The 20,362-nt window shown below is 36.0% G+C and overlaps 1 long non-coding RNA gene across 2 annotated transcripts; it reads right to left on the reverse strand.

Moving 5' to 3' along the window:
- Positions 1-2,146: 2,146 nt before the first annotated feature.
- LOC108215727 (uncharacterized) lies at positions 2,147-10,237 on the reverse strand. 2 transcript variants are annotated; one of them, XR_001805979.2, is made up of 4 exons: positions 9,976-10,237; positions 9,140-9,256; positions 8,978-9,068; positions 2,147-2,380 (listed from the first exon to the last, which is right to left on the reverse strand). It is a non-coding gene; the product is annotated as an uncharacterized LOC108215727 (long non-coding RNA). The 2 variants fall into 2 exon arrangements; XR_001805980.2 differs by having other exon boundaries at positions 9,012-9,068; positions 9,976-10,236.
- Between the last annotated feature and the right edge of the window lie 10,125 nt (positions 10,238-20,362).

Below are 20,362 nucleotides of genomic sequence, written 5' to 3' on the forward strand. Positions count from 1 at the left end.
AAAATATGAATTATAACTCAAAACAAATAAAAAGTGAGGAAAGGGAATCCAAATACCTGGTTGGGGGTGGGGAATGAGTTATGAGCATTATTGGGTAAACCCACTACTAAAAAAGGGGAAAGGGAATGATGATATTTACAAAACAAACACGCACAAAGGGAATCAATGAGGCTGATTACCTTTCCCTTTCCAGAATACCCCTAACCAAACGGCCCCTAAGTGTATTGACTTGAGCGAGCTGTTCACTGTTGCGAATTCTTATGGAAACCGAGAAAATCTTGAATATTTTGCATTTTATGATTCCCTAATTCATTTTTAAATAACCTAACTGTAGTTTATGATGTGAGGCTGTGAGCTACGATTACATGTTGTGTCATCTATCTATGACTCCCTCCGTCCCAGTCATTTGTATACAAATGGCTGGGACACGGAGACCAAGAAAAAGTGTAAAAAATGAGTAAAGTTAGATGAAAAGTGAGTATAGTGGTGGGACCCATTTATATTTAATAATAGATTTGAGATAGTGGAGGAAATTAGTGGGTGTAATAGTGTTTATATTATTATAGAATGGAGATAGTGGAGGAAAGTAGTGGGTGTAATAGTGTTTATATTATTATAGAATGGAGATAGTGGAAGAAAGTAGTTGGTGTAATGTTATTTTATATTATAAAAGTTACTACTTTTGGTATGTATACAATTGGTGGGACGTCCCAAAAAGGAAACTGTATACAATTCATTGGGACGGAGGGAGTATGGTTTATCTTACATTCGGATGTTATTGGAGCCGTTGAAGATTACGAACGGTTTACTGTTAGCAACCAATGTATGATGACAGAAAAATAGTACTCCCTCCGTCTCCCTCCGTCTCTTGATACTTTTCCTGTTAATCATGTGCGTGTTTGCCAACACACATTTCTTATCTTTAATATTTTTAATTTTGTATTAGTATTAAATATAAAAATTTCACTGTATTAAAGTACTCATAAATACGAATCAAACAAGATCACTCATGACTATATTTTATCTTATAAATTATGTATAAATTAGTAGTCAATTGCTTACAATAAACAGTGCAAAAAATCAAAACAGGAAATGTTTTTTGGTACAGAGGGAGTAAGGTTTTAATTAACTGATGGGAGGTATAAATGCATAACTAATTCTTTTAATTTTAAATATTATGTTCATCGATAATTCACATGTCTTGTCACTTATATTACATATTTATAATTTGATGGCTTATCTTTTTTCCCATGTATATGCAGTCACACTAGGTCACTATATGGCGAAGGCCTGTTACATCAACTGATGCCAATATTAGCGAGGTCTCTGAAAATCCTGTTATAGCTATACTGTCAAGTAAAAAATTGAAGATATTTAAAAGTAAGTTTAGGTTCAACAGTATTTTTTGTTTTTCAACTTATCTCTATTGCTTATGAAATGCTTTCAAACTGTTTCGTGTGTATAATCTACCTGTCAAGTTCATTACCGTATTCAAAGATGTACCTAAACATAGACACTGATATTGTAGCTGCGATGTGACAGAGGTTATCATATTTATAATTTTTAGCTTCAATTGTTATACCCTCCATACTTTTGTACTAATAGACTACCATAAATTGTATACCACTGTTTGCAGACTTTTCGTACAAATTTACATGTTGCTGCATGATGATGGCTATACCGCTATTGAAAAATTTTGTCAACACAAACTAATTCTTCCACTACATCTGCTCTAGTTATTCAAATTGTATCACTAAAAGATTAGTCAAAATTCAAGCACTGACATGCATGAGGTAAGACCGTGACTATTACTCCTTATGTCCCTCTCAATTAATTACATTGAGGGACGGGGCTCAGCATGCATTTATTGCTCACATAAAATATAGTTTGATAAATTATTTTGAACATTTTTCTTTTAAATAAAAGTTTAATGTCTAAATTTTTATACAAAAATGAAAATTTTTAAAAATAAGTATGAAACTATATTTTATATGCTTGCCAAGCAATGTAAAAAAACTTAAATAAAATGAGAGGCACAGAGTGAGTATTAAGTGGAAAAAGAAAGAGAAAAATTTGATGAACTGAGAGGCAGCGGTGCCAACAAGCTATGGTGTTAAGTAGGAATACTAAAAGCAGTGCTCTAATATAATTCACAAAGATCTAAAATTTAGATTTCATCACTTAACTGTAGAGTAATATTAGATAATTTAAGTCTCCATTTACAATTCAAATCATATGGTACAAGGAATGCAAAAACAAGTTAATGAATACATTTCATGAGCATAAATGTCGAACCTTGTCAAACCTTCTACCAGACCATAGTCTGGGATTATATATTCCAAGCACACTCTTCAATTTTTCAACCACAGGTGAAGAACTACTGCAATTAAAAAGAAAAATGTAGCTAGTTAACCAAACAACTAAGTTTTGAAAGAAAGTTTAAATTTAGATATGCATATTTCAAACTTCCAGTAGGCTTAGGATTGTGTTATAGTTTCTCGTTATTAGATAATCTAAGTCGTTATTTTTACTATTATAGGATCTCATAAAGTAAATCTATTTATCTATTTTCTATTTATAATTCCTGAACGATGCCACGTCAAGAAGTCCACGTAATTCATAAAATGCCACGTCATAAAGCCACATATTTTAATCATGCCACATCAGCAGCGCCATCTAATCAACTGATTTATATAAGTCAAGTTTTAGACAGTCCCACGAATTATGCATGCATTCTTTCTTTTGATTTTAATTGTCTTAAATAAAAATCATTTCATTCCTAATTTTTAGCATATTTTTTAAATGTAGTTATTGACTTCCTCTCTCTCTAATTTATGAATGAAAAGACTTCTCAAGTACTCTCCAAGATATGAAACTAATCATCATTAATTATTTCTAAATTCAAAATCAAATCAATTCTTATCATTTATTTTAAAAATTCAAATTCATCTTACCATTTATGGGAAGACTTCCTAAGCACTCTGAAGATTTTATTGTACGATGTTGCATGAAAAATTAAAAATTTAAAAATATAATTATCTCTTAAATGGTTGATTGCCTTTTCTTAAAATATTTAAAATTAAAATGTATTTAAAAAAATTTCAAACAATAATTTTCTTATCTTTATACATTTAATTTATTCACAACTACATGTATATTTTGTACATTAACCTATTTTTAATTGTAATTGTTAGCTTATTATCTCTTTCGAATTAAATATGGAAAGGCTTCCTAAGCACTTAGAGGATTTTTTGTATGATATTTCATTAAAAATTCAATATATTGAAACAGTGATTACTACCTTTTAAACTGCTAATAGTCTTTTCTTAAAATATTTAAAAATAAAGCAGTGTTAAAATATTTTCATAAGATTATACAAAAAAGATTAAGGTATTGATGCACCATTAAATATGTTATACTTTAGAAAATTATGATTCGACTATTGTTTTGTTAAATTTATTTATGTGTTATCGTTTTCTTCATTATATTATTTTTTTCAATTTTAATAAAGTAATTCTTATATATAAAAAATTTGAGATACGTCATTATATATGTTTTACTCTATAATTTTTTATTTTAAAATAAATATGAAATTAGTTCAAATTTATATATCAGAGCAGTAACAGAGCGTCGTAATGGTAAGGTGTGTGAAGCAGCATTTAGTTGATATTTAAGCATGCTCAATCAGCTGCATAATCGGTGTTTTTTAAATATTTAATTGGTTTGAATTTTTTTTAATTTTGTTTGAAGAATAATATCTTTTGAGGATCAGAAATTGTAAGCAATTTAGAAGGCACGCGTGTAGTCAGTATGTAGCTTATTGATTATATGCATGATTGGTGCTTCAGAATGGGAAGGGAGTGAATTTCATTTGTTTCTCTCCATTTCCATCTAAAAATTTGAATTCAAAGTAAGTATTTGCAAAATTGAAATCATATTGGTTGTCTCTCTTCAATTTGATATTCAAATTTCCTTGATTATAGCTTTCGTTGAACAATAGTATGACAAGATTTAAAATAATGATTTTATTTATGGTAATTTGTTTGATTGATTTCACATCTATTTATATGTATATGTCTATATATCTATATATTTGGTAGAGATTGGGTATATATATAACCGTTATCAAGACCTCATGCTCATATCTTTGATTGTTTGTATTTATCTTTGTTTTCCTTTTTCTTTTTCTTTTTTGAGTTTATAGTTTGAGATTTTCATTCTTTTTTCTATATCCGTAAGCAATTCTTTTAAAATTTCAAACATGTTTTTAATTTACAAGGTATGTGAATGTGAATGTTAATGGAATCTCTTTTTACAATTTGTAGCTATCAAAGGCCGGGGAAACTACATTACAATGAAGAAAGCATGGCTGAGACAAGTCGTGAGACTCAAATAACCTAAAGGCGTCGTATTTCCTACTACATTCAACTGATTTTTGGTGTTATCATATTTTTTGCTAGCTTGATTATCATATTTATCATTTAATTAACACTAATTATTAATTTTTGTGTATGTGTATATAAAATACTTAAACTACCATTTGTCTGGCCGCTCAGTTCCTCTGATTAGCAACACACCAATCTGGCTATACAGATTCATCTGATACAAATTTTAGAGTTGTCAATAAAAGGAGAATGATTTATTGTTGTCTCACTTGGTAAATTGAATCTCAGCCTATTTTGTGCAAGTTTGTGAAAAAATTTATTAATACTTATTTAGATTGATTATATAACAAATGGAATCATTTATTAATTTAATATCAATCATTAGAATTTACATATGTATGTATAACTTATGTGTATGTATGATACAATTGCTTAGATAGTTGTCAGTTGTCTACAAGCATCTAGAAAGGAATGACGAAAGTTTGGGTGCTCTTTTAACAATCTCAAAGTCCTTTGAAACAACTAATTATTGATTTGAGCAGCATGTATTCAAAGGAGTTGACGCGGAGACTATTTGGTGTGTGAAACTTTGGTAAAGATCATCAGCCAGATTCTCAATACAAAGGAAGTTGTAAAGGGATCTGAAATGGTCAGACGGGAGTGAGAAAAGTAGACAATGAGGCTAGCAATGCAGTTAACATTGAGGAAGCATCACGTGAGATGGAGAAGTCTGACGAAATGATGTCAATGTAATTGTCTCCTTATTTACATTGGTGTAGTCTTTGTTTATTATCTTGAGAATATATAATTTCGCAAGTTAGCACTTTTAGTCACTCAAGTTCATTGAGAAGTAGTTGTTTTAGTCATAAATTTTATATTGCAAGTTCTCATTTGGCTCATGCATTGTCTCGGGAGTAAGTTATAGTTTTGATCACATGATCTATTTAAATTAATCATTGACGGGTTTTTAGATTTTTTATCTATTGTTTTTGAAAGAGATAATAAAATTTTCATAATTTGTATTTTATAATATTTTTATAAAAACTTATAAGAACATAAAGGACTTGAGTACAAATACAATGATAATAATGAAAAGAATATGTGTTTCCATGTAAATTGAAGTATAACGTATCCCTTAGATTTAGGAAACATTTTAAGTATAGTGTATCCGTTGCAAATTTCAAATTTCAATGCGGATGGAAATATCATTATAATCCGTGATTTTAATTTATTGATTTAATCTCTTATTCATTGAGGTAACATATATAAGTAACAATGATGTAATTAGTTTACTTCTGTGTTAAAGACGTCTTTATTTTATTTAACTCTTAATCAAATGAAGTGTATAAACGAAATCTAGATATATTTATAATAAAAGACATATATATTATATATTTTCTTAGAAATATTATATTTAAGTCAAGTGAAGTGAATCAATTATATATCTATGTTAACTATCCCTTAATTTGTGCATATATTATAGCATTTATATTTAATTGACATACACTAACTGGTGTTATTTAATTGTCATCTCTGAATGCTTGATGAAATACAAACCCTGTATTCTGACTACTAAATGGAACAACAGACCTAAATTTCATGGCTGATAATCGATCTGAAGGATCTGAATTGCTAGCTTCTTTATGTATTATTTATTTATTTATTTGTGATAAAATAAAGTGTAAAAAAATAATATATATTTAAAAAAAATTCGTTTTTAAAATATTTAAATTTAGTTAAATAATTCATTAATATTCCCAAAACGATATAATTCATTCGTATGTCAAAATATTATAATTTAGTTAAATAATTCATTTTAAAAATATTATAATTTAGTTAAAATTTTTAGTTAAATATTTTCTAGAAAATCGATGTCTTAATGCATTATCCTGCCAAAATATATCACATAGATTACAATACATTACTATGCCAAAAAGTTGTAACAAAAAATATCTATTATAAATACATTTTAGACATTGATAATTATGTAAAATAAATTCTATCGGTTACAAAATTTGAATTTCAATACTCATCAAACATCATAATACAAAATCTCATTCTCAATTTTACTCGCTAAATTAAATCTGCTACTAACATTAACTACATAAATCAAAAACTCTTATTTATTTACTTTCTTTTTTGTTAAAATATTGTCTTTGTATCTGTTGCAAATCTCTAATCTCACTGTAAATCATAATATCATAAAAAAAAATTCGCATCTACTATTATGTTTCCTTAATTTATTCGATTTTTAAGTTAGATGGAATAATTCACAAGTATGATTAATCAATTTCTTTTGGTAATATTAAAATATATAGTTACTCATCATAAAAAAAAATTCGCATCTACTATTATGCTTCTTTAATTTATTCGATTTTTAAGTTAGATGGAATAATTCACAAGTATGATTAATCAATTTCATTTGGTAATATTAAAATATATAGTTACTCATTCAATGCTAAACAACTAAAATGTACCATGTAAATTTAGGTATAGCGTATCCCCTAGATTTAGGAAACATTCAAATTCAGTTAAGTACATGGCAGTCGTTGCAAATTTTAAATTTCAATGCGGTTTAAAATATCAACAATATAATTAGTTTACTTCTTTATTAAAGACGTCTTTATTTTATTTAATTGTTAATCAAATGAAGTGTAGAAACGAAATCTATTTATATTTTTTTATAAAAGATGTATATATTATATATTTTTTTAAAAAAATTATATTTATGTCAAGTGAAGTGAATCAATTATATATGTAGGTTGACTATCCTTGAATTTCTGTATATATTATAGCATTTGTATTTAATTGACATAATTAATTGGTGTTATTTGATTGTCATCTCTGAATGCTCGATGAAATACAAATCATGTATTCTGACTAATACATGGAACATCAGACCTAAATTTCATGGATGATACTCGATCTGAAGAATCTAAATTGCTAGCTTGCTAACGTATTTTTTATCAATTTATTAATTTGTGATAAAATAAAGTGTATAAAAATAATATATATATATATATAGATATAGATATAGATATAGATATCACTTTCAAAATATTTAAATTTAGTTAAATAATTCATTACTATTCCCAAAACGATAGAATTCATTAGTATGCCAAAATATCATAGTTTAGTTAAATAATTCATTATAAAAATATTATAACATAGTTAAATTTTTTAGTAAAATTTTTTATAAAAAATCAATGTCTTAATTTAGTACAATGCCAAAAAATATTACGTAATTTAAATACATTACTATGCCAAAAAACGTTAACAAAAAAATATCTATTTTAAATGCATTTTAATCATTGATAATGCTGAAAAATAAATTCTATCTATTATAAATTTTGAATTTGAATACTCATCAAATATTATAATACAAAATCTCATTCACTATTTTACTCGCTAAATTAAATCTGCTACTAATATAAACTACATAAATCAAAAACTCTTATTTATTTAGTTTCCTTTTTATTTAAATGTTGTTTTTGTATATATTGCAGATCTCTATTCTCACAAAAAAAACTGCATATCTACTATTATAAAATACCTACGTCAATTCCAACTATAAAATTGCATATGCTACAGTAACAATATATATACAAAGATTTTTGCCGCTACATTGAAGAAATATATTAATTTACAGTTACACTTTTTTGGTATAGTAATGTATTGTAATGGGAGGTAAAATGATAAATAGATATACAATAAAATAATAATTGAGAAATATTTCATACTTTAACTTATTACATGCATGTATAGGTATGTAGGGAGTCAATCATTGTTGACTTGAGTGGAGAACTCGCAGAATATTTGATTCATATTTATCAAGACGATTAGAAACGACGGTGATCTTGGTTCTAGCAAGTATGAAGGTTCAAATGTGTGAATGTTGGATCATAATTTTCATTCGTCACAATCATATACACATCTAAATACATTTAATTCTCAAACATGTTTGGTGACAATCTATGAATCTATACAACTACAAAAAATATCGGCTTTATCAACACACCGATATCAAAAGTCGATGTTAATTTAAATTTGAGTGCGGTATATAGCATAAGACATAGTTATTTATTTAATTTGCTCATTTATTCACACAGAATCGTATAATTATATATTTCATATCAAAATAATATGAGAATAATTTATAAATTTTTTATATTGTTCCAGACTTGATCGTGATGGATATATATAGCTTCTAGATCTCTGATTATAACATCTCCAAGAATGCTGAATAATCGTACTACAATATTTAGATTTTTATGAAATAATAATATAATAAGTATTTGAGATTATGCTCAAATTCTTTATAGACTATGAGGTTATCATCCGGACTATGTTTATTTTGGATTATATTTTTTTAAAAATTTTATTCTTCATTTGGGATTATTTGATAGTTTAATTTTTTATTCTTAATTACAAAAATTATTTTACTACACCACAAAAAACCAACTATAATATCAAGACACCTGTGCGCGGAGCGCGGGCAAGAAAAGCTAGTATGAGATAATTATTAGACTAAGTAGAGCACAAAAGTGTAGTATCATGTTAGTAAAACATTGGCAGAATCTACAACAATGTACCAGGTCACTGATTAGAGAAAAGCTTTCTTTTTACCAAAACTGAATTCTTTGGAATTGTATGAACAAGTTCGGGCTCAGGGAATCCCCCATCCTGTGACAAACGTGCATAGACATTAATTTAAAATTTCATGAGGCGTAGAGTATGTACACTGAACAACATACCTTGGCACATGCTCTTGCTAATCCATAAAATGTAACATACTTGTTCCCAGATATATTAAATGATTGTTTCATCACTTTTTCATTACAAAGTACCTCAATGAAAGCCTTTGCTAAGTCCTGGCATTAAGAAATATAATAAAGGTAGATGCAAAAATATATAAGATATATAGTCACTCACACACCTGGAGAAAGGAAACAATATTTTAAAGTCTATTAGAAAATTAGAAAATTAACTAAGGCGCTTAGATGCTCCGGTTCATTGTCGATGCTACGACCTTTTACTACAAAGAACAATATCAAACAGAAAATTTTAAAAGCCAAAATAGGAAATAGAAGATATCTAAATACCCTAGCAGCTGGTTTCATAACTCAATGGTAACAATCATCAAGCTTAAAAGTATTATAAAAAAAAACAGAGTACGTAAAATAAGTTTTTAATAGCACATACAAGTCTTTTTCATAATCCATTTATCCCAACCTATATTTGCACATATCAACATATTTACACATAGCATAAATAAGAAGACATTCAAACAAGAAGAAGAAGACCAGTAGAATGCTTAATCGCAAAAAAGCCCAAATTTCTATAAACCTAATTTGAAATTCTGAAGAACTGACAGAAAAATCGAATAGAAAATAGTGGGAGAACATGAAAAGGAGAGTGAGAGAATAGTGATATTGGGTCGCTGTTTACCTAGTTTCAAGCAGGAATACTAAAAGCACATACAAGTCTTTTTCATAATCCATTTATCTTAACATATTTATATATATTTGCACATATCCACAGATTTAAACATAGCTTAAACGAGAAGACATTCAAACAAGGAGAAGAAGACCTGTAGAATGCTTAATCGGAAAAAGCCCCAATTTCTGTAACCCTAATTTGAAATCATGAAGAGCCGAAAAGAGAATCCGATGAGAGAATAGTGGGAGAACCTGAAGAGGAGAGTGAGAGAGAAGTGTTCTTTGGTCGCTATTCACCTTTATTGCTAGCTGGTCACCATGGAGGGAAAGAGATGGAGAGTAAAGAGTGAGAGAGAGACTGAAGACTACCTGCGATAGTGATTTTTTTAATTTTATGAGAGTGTTTTATTATTTAGATAAGTAGAGATTTTTTTTAGAAGCCCGCTTGTTTTGTTTTGAAGCCTGCCTCAATATTTTCATTAGCCCGCTCATTTTTACAGTTTTTAGTTACATTTTTCTTAAAGAACAACAGCTACACCGAGATTGTAGTTACCATAGATACCTGATTATGTCTATGATAACATTTATTAATCTCACTTGTAACACAAAAAAAAAGTGTAACCGTAGATGAAAGTCAATGCATTCAAGACTATATAAGGCTACACTTTTGCTTGAAACACTAAAATAAGTGTTGCTGAAGCCCATATATGACGTAGTGAAAAATCGTAGAAGAGTTTAATGCTTGGTGGTTCTTTAGTTGCATTGGCTGTGGGGAAGAGGCTTACACAATAGAGGGAAAATTCAAATGTATTGCAAAATGCCAAGGAAGCTATCCAGTCAATGCAGGTGTCTTAGCTTGAGGTTGATAGTAAATATTTATCATTATGGCTTCTTGACTGTTTTAAATTCTTAACAAGGTCATCTAAATATTTGACTACTTTTGGTTTGGCTATTATATGGTGATTTTGGCAAAAGACCCGACTAAAAGGTATAATCTTGTTCTCCTGGATTGTGTTGTTAAATGTTTGATCTGGAAGATTGCTAAAAAATACTGAAATACATTACAATTAGGGATGGCAACGGGTCGGATCGGTTCGGATATCTGTGATATCCGAACCCGAACCCGAAAATATATATTCACCAAACCCGAACCCGATCCAAACTCGAACGGATTTGAAAAACCAAAACCGAACCCGATTCAACGGATTTCGGATCGGATCGGGTTTTATCCAAACCAGAATCATCAAGCATAAAAAAGAAACACACTTCACAGCTCACATCCAGCAGTACTTCTTTCCCATACTGTTATAGAACTAAAAACGGGGGTGAGCGATTCGTGCTTTGGACTGGTCTCGGTGCGAGATGCCTACGTATCTTCTGCGTGGAGAAGAATCAAGTCCAAAACGTAGTTCTAGTTATGAGGGGTAGAGCCCTTTATATAGGCGCTTCGGAGTCAGAAGTCGGGTGGAAGTATGATTCCGTGTATCAGACTTCTTATCGAAGTATGCCTCGAAGCAAGAGATAAGATAGAACTCTCATCCTCTTGTTGTTGACGTTTATCCGAACTTCTGAATATTTATCTACTAGAATCAGATGTATTATAGAATTTAGACTCGCAACTGGACCTCTAACTGGGCCTCTATTAATTAATTACGAAATTAATTAATATTTAAGAGCCTCAGGCCCTATTTAACTGTGCTTTAGTATTCTTGGGCTTTTAATATCCAATAATAATTAAATATTATTTCTGACCCATATCATTTGCCCCCCAACTTTCGAAAAGTTTTGTAGAAACTTTTCAAAAGTTGCTGAGACCTTATCGGCTCTCTGAGCTTCATACATCATGCGAGAAAGCTAACTTTTGCCAACTCTTATCATCCAAGGTCTGAAGTTCCATAAATAGCGCAAGGATCTCACCGATCTTGACTACTTTGAAACAATTCAAGAGATGACTTGAATTGACTGTAGAGTAAAGATAGCTCTGTTTCGTATCCTTCGGGATCGTACTTCATTTTCGATTGGAGTACCGGAAGACACGAGTCTTTCTTTTGACCTTTCGAATCGTTTCCACGATACTACGAGTCAACAAGTATTTTTCGAAATTACGTTTGTAATGGTACTTTCGAGTACTTTCGTATTTTTCCAGGGCTAAATTCAAATTAATCGAAATTTTTACGATTAAATTTCAATCTTCTAGAATTTTTCTAGCCTTTAAAGAATTTTCAAAATAATTTTTGAGAAATAAATCTCAGCTTTATTCTATTTTCCAGATTTTTCAGGAATTTTTCTTGTATTTTCCCTATTTTTGGAATTTTTGGGACATTTCTTTTTTAAGAATTAAATAATTCTTTAATAGAAACTCATCCCTCTCCCTGAGATGCTCCCTTGGCGTGGGTACCCCCGCCAAGGAAGCACTTTAGCTTGCCACGCCCAGGAATTATGTCTCCTGGGCGTGGTTGGTTGATGTCTTGGCTATTCTGCCTCCTGGGCGTGGGTACCCACGCCAAGGAGGCATTTTAGCATGCCACGCCTAGGAGTTATGTCTCCTAGGCGTGCTTGACGTAGCTTCCACTGTGACATGCTTCCTTGGCGTGGGTACACACGCCAAGGAGACATAATTCCATACAACGCCTAGAGGCGTGGTTGACTTCAAAGCTTTTACCTAGGCTTCATTTGCTAGTGCTTCCTTGGCGTGGGTACACCCGCCAAGGAGACACAATATTGTACCACGCCTAGGAAATATGCTCCCTGGGCGTGGTTGTCTTTAAGGCCTTCACAGGCTTGATCTGCAATTGCTCTCTTGGCGTGGGTACACCCGCCAAGGAGGCATAGTGTTGTACCACGCCTAGGAAATATGCTCCCTGGGCGTGGTTGTCTTTAAGGCCTTCACAGGCTTGATTTGTAATTGCTCCCTTGGCGTGGGTACACCCGCCAAGGAGGCATAGTGTTGTACCACGCCTAGGAAATATGCTCCCTGGGCGTGGTTGTCTTTAAGGCCTTCACAGGCTTGATTTGTAATTGCTCCCTTGGCGTGGGTACACCCGCCAAGGAGGCATATTTATGGGTAATATACATCCCTATAACTGTCTTAGGTGCATATTACCGTTATAGGTTGTGGGCCATAGTCTATACTTGTCAGGCCTATATAGCTCATTTTTCTTTTAATTTTCCAAGTGTCCCCAGAATTCTTGAGATCCTTCTAGAATGGATTCAATTTTTTAAATTTATGGGCTTCCCGCCTTTGATATGGCTGGATGACCGGCCCAAGGCCCATTTCACGGGCTGTGGCCAGTTCATTTTAGGGTTTACCGGTAGGGGAACCGGCTGTGGGTTTCTATAAATTGAGGGACTGAGAGTTCATTTCTCATTTCACTCAAAACACTTCACAAGTTCAAGAGCTTAAACACTTTCAAACACTCTCTAGCCTTTTAGTTTTCTCTAGTTTCTCGGCGATTTTCAAGGCAATTTTTCCGGCGATCTTCAAGATTTTTGCAGAATCCGGGCGACCTTCAAGCGTTTTTCCAGTTTCCGACGAATCTTCATCTCTTTCATTCACTTTCTGGGTTTCAAACCTTCTTACGAAGAACATCAATGGCGGATTCCTCATCATCCCAGCAATCTCAACTTTCTGAGCCTCAGGCCGCCCGCTCGCGCGCAAACCGAGGTAAAAAATCTCTTGTTCATGCAAGTGTATTTTCACTTAGAGATTTATTAAGTGAGTTTGGCCAAGCGTTCCCCAACTTGCTCCACTTAGATGCTTACAACTACCCTTCTAAGCTTACCCAGAAAGATATCGATGTTATGAGCAAACTCTTTGGGATTGAACACCCTTATAGGGCCGAACTTCCGGGCCCAAATGACCGGGCTTGTTACCCGAAGCCCGGGACAATTAGGATTTATAAAGAGACTTTTTATGCTGGGTTTAGGTTGCCTCCCCCGATGTTCGTTTATAGGCTTTTAGCCGAAGCCCGGGTATGCCCAACCCAACTCCAGCCCAATGGTTGGAGGTTCATAAATTGTTTTTTGGTCCAGTGCAAGAAGCATAACTTAGAGCCCAGCGTGGCTGTATTTAGATATCTGTTTAAGTTTGTGAATGCCCCAAACGACGAAGGCTGGGTTAAAATCCAATATCGGACTTTGGGCCGCAGTATCTTCGTTTCTGACTCGGCCCCCGATTCTCTTCCAAATTGGAAGAAACAGTGGTTTTACCTATACATGGAAGGGGCCGATTGGGCCGATTACTTCTACTCGGATTTTAGCCGGGCCGAGGACGGAACGATGCGGTCCCTTAAATTGGGGGTCGAGGAAGAGGCTGCCATCAGGGTTTTGACAGGAGATAATCTCCATCATTGCTCGTTGCTTATTTCAGAGGCCTCCCTCCAATTGCATGGGCTTAGCGATTTGGGCCCTGAGGGTATGCCCTGTTTACTTGTGTATTTCTCTTATCCTTACAAAATGGGCTTCTAATTCTTTGTGTGTTTTTTTATTTGCAGCCCAAGCCGCTTTAGGGAGCATTTTTAAGAAACGGGAGGCGGCCGCAGAAAAGGCCGTTGCGACAGTGATTCCCCGCTCTAAGCGGGCCAGGAAGGATGGAGTTTCTGGGGCCGTGGAGGAAGTTCCGGCTTTCTTAAGCCCAAGGCCCACTGCCATTGATGAGGATTCAAGTCCTTACGTGGTCCAGTGGGGGCTTCTGAACAAGGACACTGTGGTCGGTGATTCTCGGGCCGCCACAGAGTGGTCCAAAAATGTGGTCACTCCGCGGGACAGGGCCCATGTGGTCGAGTCCTCGGACGATCTACAGATCGAGATGTTGGGGGCCCAGGCCGTAGCCTCGGTATGTTTTTCAACTTAGTAATTTACTATCTTTAAACTTAAGATTTCTATTTTAACAGTTCCCCTCACTGTGCAGGTTAATACGTACCTGCAAGCCGCCGTTCATAATTTGAAGGCGGTGAGAGCTGAGAAAGCAATCGCGGAACGCGACCGCGACCGCTACTTCGCCTCCTCCACCGCCAACTTCGAGCAGTTCAGAAAGGTGGAGGCCGAGTTAGTGGCCGAACAAGAGAAAGTTCGGACCTTGGAGGCGGAGCTGGCACGGACGCGCGCGGAGGCGATCGAGGACTACAAAAAGTCCAAGGAATCTGACGACCTTTTGGCGGCGGAGTATGATGCCAGCTTCCCGGAGACTTTCACTCTGTGTTGGGAGTCGATTATCGCGGAGTTAAGCTCCAAGATAGAAGGGGTTTCACTAGAGAAGTTCCCCGTCCCTCCTATCCCGGGGAAGACTCCTGCTTCTCCGATCGACCTCGAGGAGGAGGCGCTCGGGGATTCTCACCCTGTCGACTCCCAGGATGGAGTCCCCCAGGATGAAGTTCACTCCCCAATGGCCGAGGACGCGGCGAAGGAACCCGAGGACGTGGGGGAGGTTCTAGAAAAGGTGGCGGACGCCAAAGAAGGGGATGACGTCTTTGACGACGGTCTGCCTTAGTTAATTTTATGCCCTGCGTGGCTATTTTTGTAATTATCTAATTATTCGAATGTTTATGCCCCTCGGGGTTTAACTTTATTAACTTATTTATTTAAGTCGCTTTTGTTTCGTATTTTGCAATTTGTGCCTTTAACATTCCTTACTTAGAATATTTTAGGCCAACTTTTATAAGATTCGCTAATTCGAACCTCGAAATAGTCCACTCGGGATTTTAACTTATATGAATCTAAGTGATTCATACTTAGAATTTCAAAACTCCAAATTGTCTTAAGATGACCCTTCAGGGTTAGTCGACTTTTGACCGTCATATTTGGAATTTACTTAGTACTTTTTCTCAGCTTCAAGCCTGTATCCTTTTTCAGGATGTTTTATTCAAAGGTAAGCACAAATAAACTCATAGCAATTTAACAAAATCAAGGCTAAAATCCTCGGGATTTTCATTAATATCATAGTAAAAGAGATAAACTAAGCTTGAATTCAACTATATGGCAGTGGTCGACATGACCTTATTCCCGTGATACCTATTAACTCCTACTTTCATACGATAAGTATTAGATATAATATATCTTCAAGTTGGTTGCGTGCCAACTTCTGGGAACTTCAACTCCTTCCAGGGTTTGAAGTTTGTATGAGCCATGGCCTGTGACAGTCTTAACTTGGTAGGGGCCTTCCCAATTTGGAGCCATCTTGCCTTTGGGACCTACCCCCGAAGCCTCAATTTTTCTAAGTACCAGATCTCCTTCCCTGAAATATCGCTCCTTAACCCGTAGGTTATAGTAATAGGAAGCTCGTTTCTGGTTTTCCACAATCTTAGCATGAGCTTCGTCACGAATCTCATCGATCATATCAAGCGCAAGTCTCATACCCTCTTCATTGGCTCCTGGCTCATACTGCTGGACCCTGGAGGATGTATGAGTGATTTCAAGTGGCACCATTGCCTCGGCTCCATAAGCCAGCTGAAAGGGGGTTGCCCCTGTTGAAATCTTGCAAGTGGTTCGATACGCCCATAGTATAGGAAGTATGTCATCGGCCCATGATCCCTGGGCTTTCTCAACTCTCTTCTTCAGTCCATCGAGGATTATTCTATTGGCCACCTCAGCTTGTCCATTAGCTTGAGGGTGAGCCACTGAAGTAAAGCGTAACTCAATCGAGTAATCCTCACAATAACTTTTAAACTCAGCGTTATTGAACTGAGTCCCATTGTCTGTAACCATGACTCGAGGTATTCCGTACCTGCAAATAATGTTCTCCCACACAAATTGTGCAACTTGCTTGGTGGTTATCTTGGCCAGCGGCTTGGCTTCAATCCACTTAGTGAAATAATCAATTGCAACCAAGAGGAACTTTCTTTGTGCACTAGCAAGTGGAAACGGTCCAAGAATATCCATTCCCCACATTGCAAAGGGGATAGGAGTATTGATAGATGTCAGCATCTCAGGTGGCTGTCGTACAACAGGTGCGAACCTTTGACAACGATCACACCTTTTCACATAGTCTTGAGCGTGCTTTAGCATATCTGGCCAATAGAACCCAAGGCGAGTCACTTTATGAGCCAATGCTCTTCCACCGAGGTGTTGGCCACATACCCCTTCATGAACTTCTCTAAGGGCTTCTCGAGCCTCATCCGGCCTCAAACATCTTATATAAGGGATCACAAACGATTTTCTATATAAGACCCCCTCAATGAGTACATACTTAAGGGCCCTTACCTGTAACTTTCGTGCTTCATCAGTATTAGGCGGCAGATGACCACTTTGCAAATACAACTTAATCTCATCCATCCAAGTGGCCCCTGTGTCAATGGGGGCAACTAACTTTGCTTCGATACTAGGGGTTCTCAGAACCTGATAGTAAACACTTCCTGAGCATACCTCATCGTCGGAGGATGCAAATTGCGATAAGGCATCGGCCTTGGTGTTCTCCTCCCTTGGCACATATTCTACCAAGCATTCTTCGAATAGGGCCATCTGGGTCTTTACAATCCTTAGGTATTTTAGCATAGTTTCCTCACGGGCTTCAAACTCTCCATTCACTTGGAAGACTACAAGCTTTGAGTCACCACAGACCTTCAAATTCTTTACCCTCAAGGTTCTGGCTAGACCAAGTCCAGCTATCAACGCTTCATACTCTGCTTCATTATTGGTGGTCGGAAAGTCTAGCTTAATAGCATATTCCACAGTAAAGCCATCAGGGCTTTGGAGCACAAGTCCTGCACCACTACCTTTTGTTTTTGAAGCCCCGTCAAAAAATAGTAGCCAGTATTCTTTAGGTTTTTCTTCCTTAGTAGGTTCTTCTACCTTGTCTCCTTGCCCCCCGACTTCCTGGTTGCTAATGGTACATTCAACTAGGAAGTCAGCTAAGGCCTGAGCTTTAATCGCCGTTCGAGGTTTGTATCGGATATCAAATTCTCCAAGCTCAATTGCCCACTTGATCAATCTTCCACTAGCCTTAGGGCTATGTATAACATTTCGGAGAGGTTGGTCTGTCAGGACTTCTATCTTATGAGACTGAAAGTAAGGTCTCAACTTCCTCGAGGCCGTAATCATGGCCAAGGCAAACTTTTCGATCACTGAGTAATTGAGCTCCGCTCCATGCAGCACCTTGCTCACATAGTATACTGGTTTCTGGACTTTGGATTCCTCCCGAACCAAGACGGCACTTAGCGCTTGTTCCGAGACAGCTAAGTATACATACAGGGTTTCGCCCTCTAGGGGTTTTGATAAGAGTGGTGGCTCTGCCATATATTTCTTTAGATGTTCGAAGGCCACTTGGCTCTCATCCGTCCATTCAAAGTTCTTAACCTTCTTTAACGCTTTGAAGAAAGGCAAGCACTTGTCTCCCGACTTGGATACAAACCTTCCCAAGGCTGTAATTCTTCCTGTCAGTTTCTGAACATCCCTTACGCTCTTTGGGGGTTCCATATCTAGGATAGCTTTTATCTTGTCGGGGTTGGCTTCAATACCACGCTTTGAGACCATTAGACCCAGGAACTTCCCAGAACCGACCCCAAAGGCACACTTAGCTGGGTTTAACATCATCTTATGCGTCCTCAGGACTTCAAAGGCTTCTCTAAGGTGTTCAAGGTGATCCGCTTTGTTCAAGCTTTTCACCAACATATCGTCTACATATACCTCCATAGTCTTTCCAATCAGATGTTTAAACATCTTGTTTGCAAGGCGTTGGTACGTTGCTCCTGCATTCTTAAGTCCAAAGGCCATAACCAAATAACAAAATACACCAAAGTCAGTAATAAACGATACCTTGGGTACATCGTCCTTGTCCATCCGGATCTGATTATATCCGCTGAAGCCATCCATGAAGCTCAGCATCTCATGGCCAGCGGTGGCATCTATTAACGTGTCTATTCTTGGAAGAGGGAAACAATCCTTGGGACAAGCATCATTCAGATCAGTGAAGTCTACACACATCCTCCATTTTCCATTGGCCTTTTTGACCATAACAGGGTTCGCCAACCATTCTGGAAATTGTATCTCTTCGATAAAACCTGCTTCCAACAACTTATCGACCTCCTGTTTAATGGCTTCTTGCCTTTCAGGGGCGAAGTTCCTTTTCTTCTGTTTAATAGGTTTCCTCGCGGGGTTTACATTCAACTTATGTGTTATGAATGAGGGGTCGATACCTGGCATATCAGCTGCTGTCCAAGCGAAAACATCACGGTTGTTCCTCAAGAACCTGACAAACTCTTGTTTCAAATCTTCCTGGAGTAATGCTCCAACATAAGTGACCTTTTCAGGTTCTTCTGTATACAATTGGATTGGAACCAAATCTTCGGCAGGCTTGCCTCTCCTTTCCTCTTCTTCTCGGACATCAAGGTCCTCTATAGGTAATACTTGCCCCCCGGCTCCTCCAGATCTTAATGCCCCAATATAACAGCTTCGGGCCATTTTCTGATCTCCTAATTCTTCTCCAATTCCGTTCCTAGTCGGGAATTTGATCTTCATGTGGTAAGTGGAGGGGATTGCTTTAAAAGCGTGTATCCCGGTCCTTCCAAGGATGGCATTATAGGTCGACGAAGCTTTAACAACCAAGAAATTTATCATGCATGTGGCTTGTCTAGGTTCGGTACCCATAGTTACAGGGAGTTGGATCATGCCTTCAATCTTGGTTTCCACATTGTTGAAGCCATATATAGGCATATCCGAGGGTGTTAGTTGATTATCGGAGTATCCCATCTTTTCATAGGCATCATAGAACAAAATATCCACCGAGGCTCCATTATCAATGAGCACTCTTTTTACGGACGAGTTTCCAATCACTGGTGTAATTACTAAGGGGTCATCATGGGGGAATTTTACCTTCTCAAGGTCGACGTTATCAAATGCCATTGCATAGTCAATTTTTGCCCGCTTCGGGGGTTCTCCAACTATACTCATCACTTCCCTTGCATAAGCCTTTCTTGAATTGCTTGAAGTGCCTGCAGCCGTAGGTCCTCCGGAGATTACATTAATAACAGGCCCTCGAGGCTGAGTTCTTTTGTCATCGTTGTCTCTTCCACGATTATCACTATCTCGATGATTCTTGTCTCCATCCTTGGTAAATTTGGATAACTTGCCTCTTCGGATCAAGAACTCAATCTCATCCTTCAACTGTCGGCAATCATCGGTCTTATGTCCCGTGTCTTTGTGGAATCGACAATATAAATCCTTGTTACGTTTCTCCGGATCGGTCCTTATAGGCTTCGGCCATCTAACACTTTCGTCCTTCTCAATTTCCAACAGGATTTGACTCCTCGGGGCGTTAAGCCTGGCATACTCAGTAAACCTCGGCCCCATCTTCTTTTTAGCAGGCGATTTTTCCTCATCTTCCTTCCGGGAGTACTTATTCTCAGCATTATACTCCGTATCATTCCCACGCTTCTTGAAGTTGGTATTCGGTCCCTGATTGTTCTGGGATTTTCTCAAACTTTCCTCCGCCTTTATATACTTTCCGGCCCTCTCTTGTAAATCGTTCATATTGTCCGGAGCCCTCTTGGCTAGGGATCGGCGAAAATTGTCATCAGTGGTGCCTTGTTGGAGGGCAATCATGGCTAC

Source organism: Daucus carota, chromosome 4 (assembly GCF_001625215.2).
Source record: "Daucus carota subsp. sativus chromosome 4, DH1 v3.0, whole genome shotgun sequence".
Classification (NCBI taxonomy): domain Eukaryota; kingdom Viridiplantae; phylum Streptophyta; class Magnoliopsida; order Apiales; family Apiaceae; genus Daucus; species Daucus carota.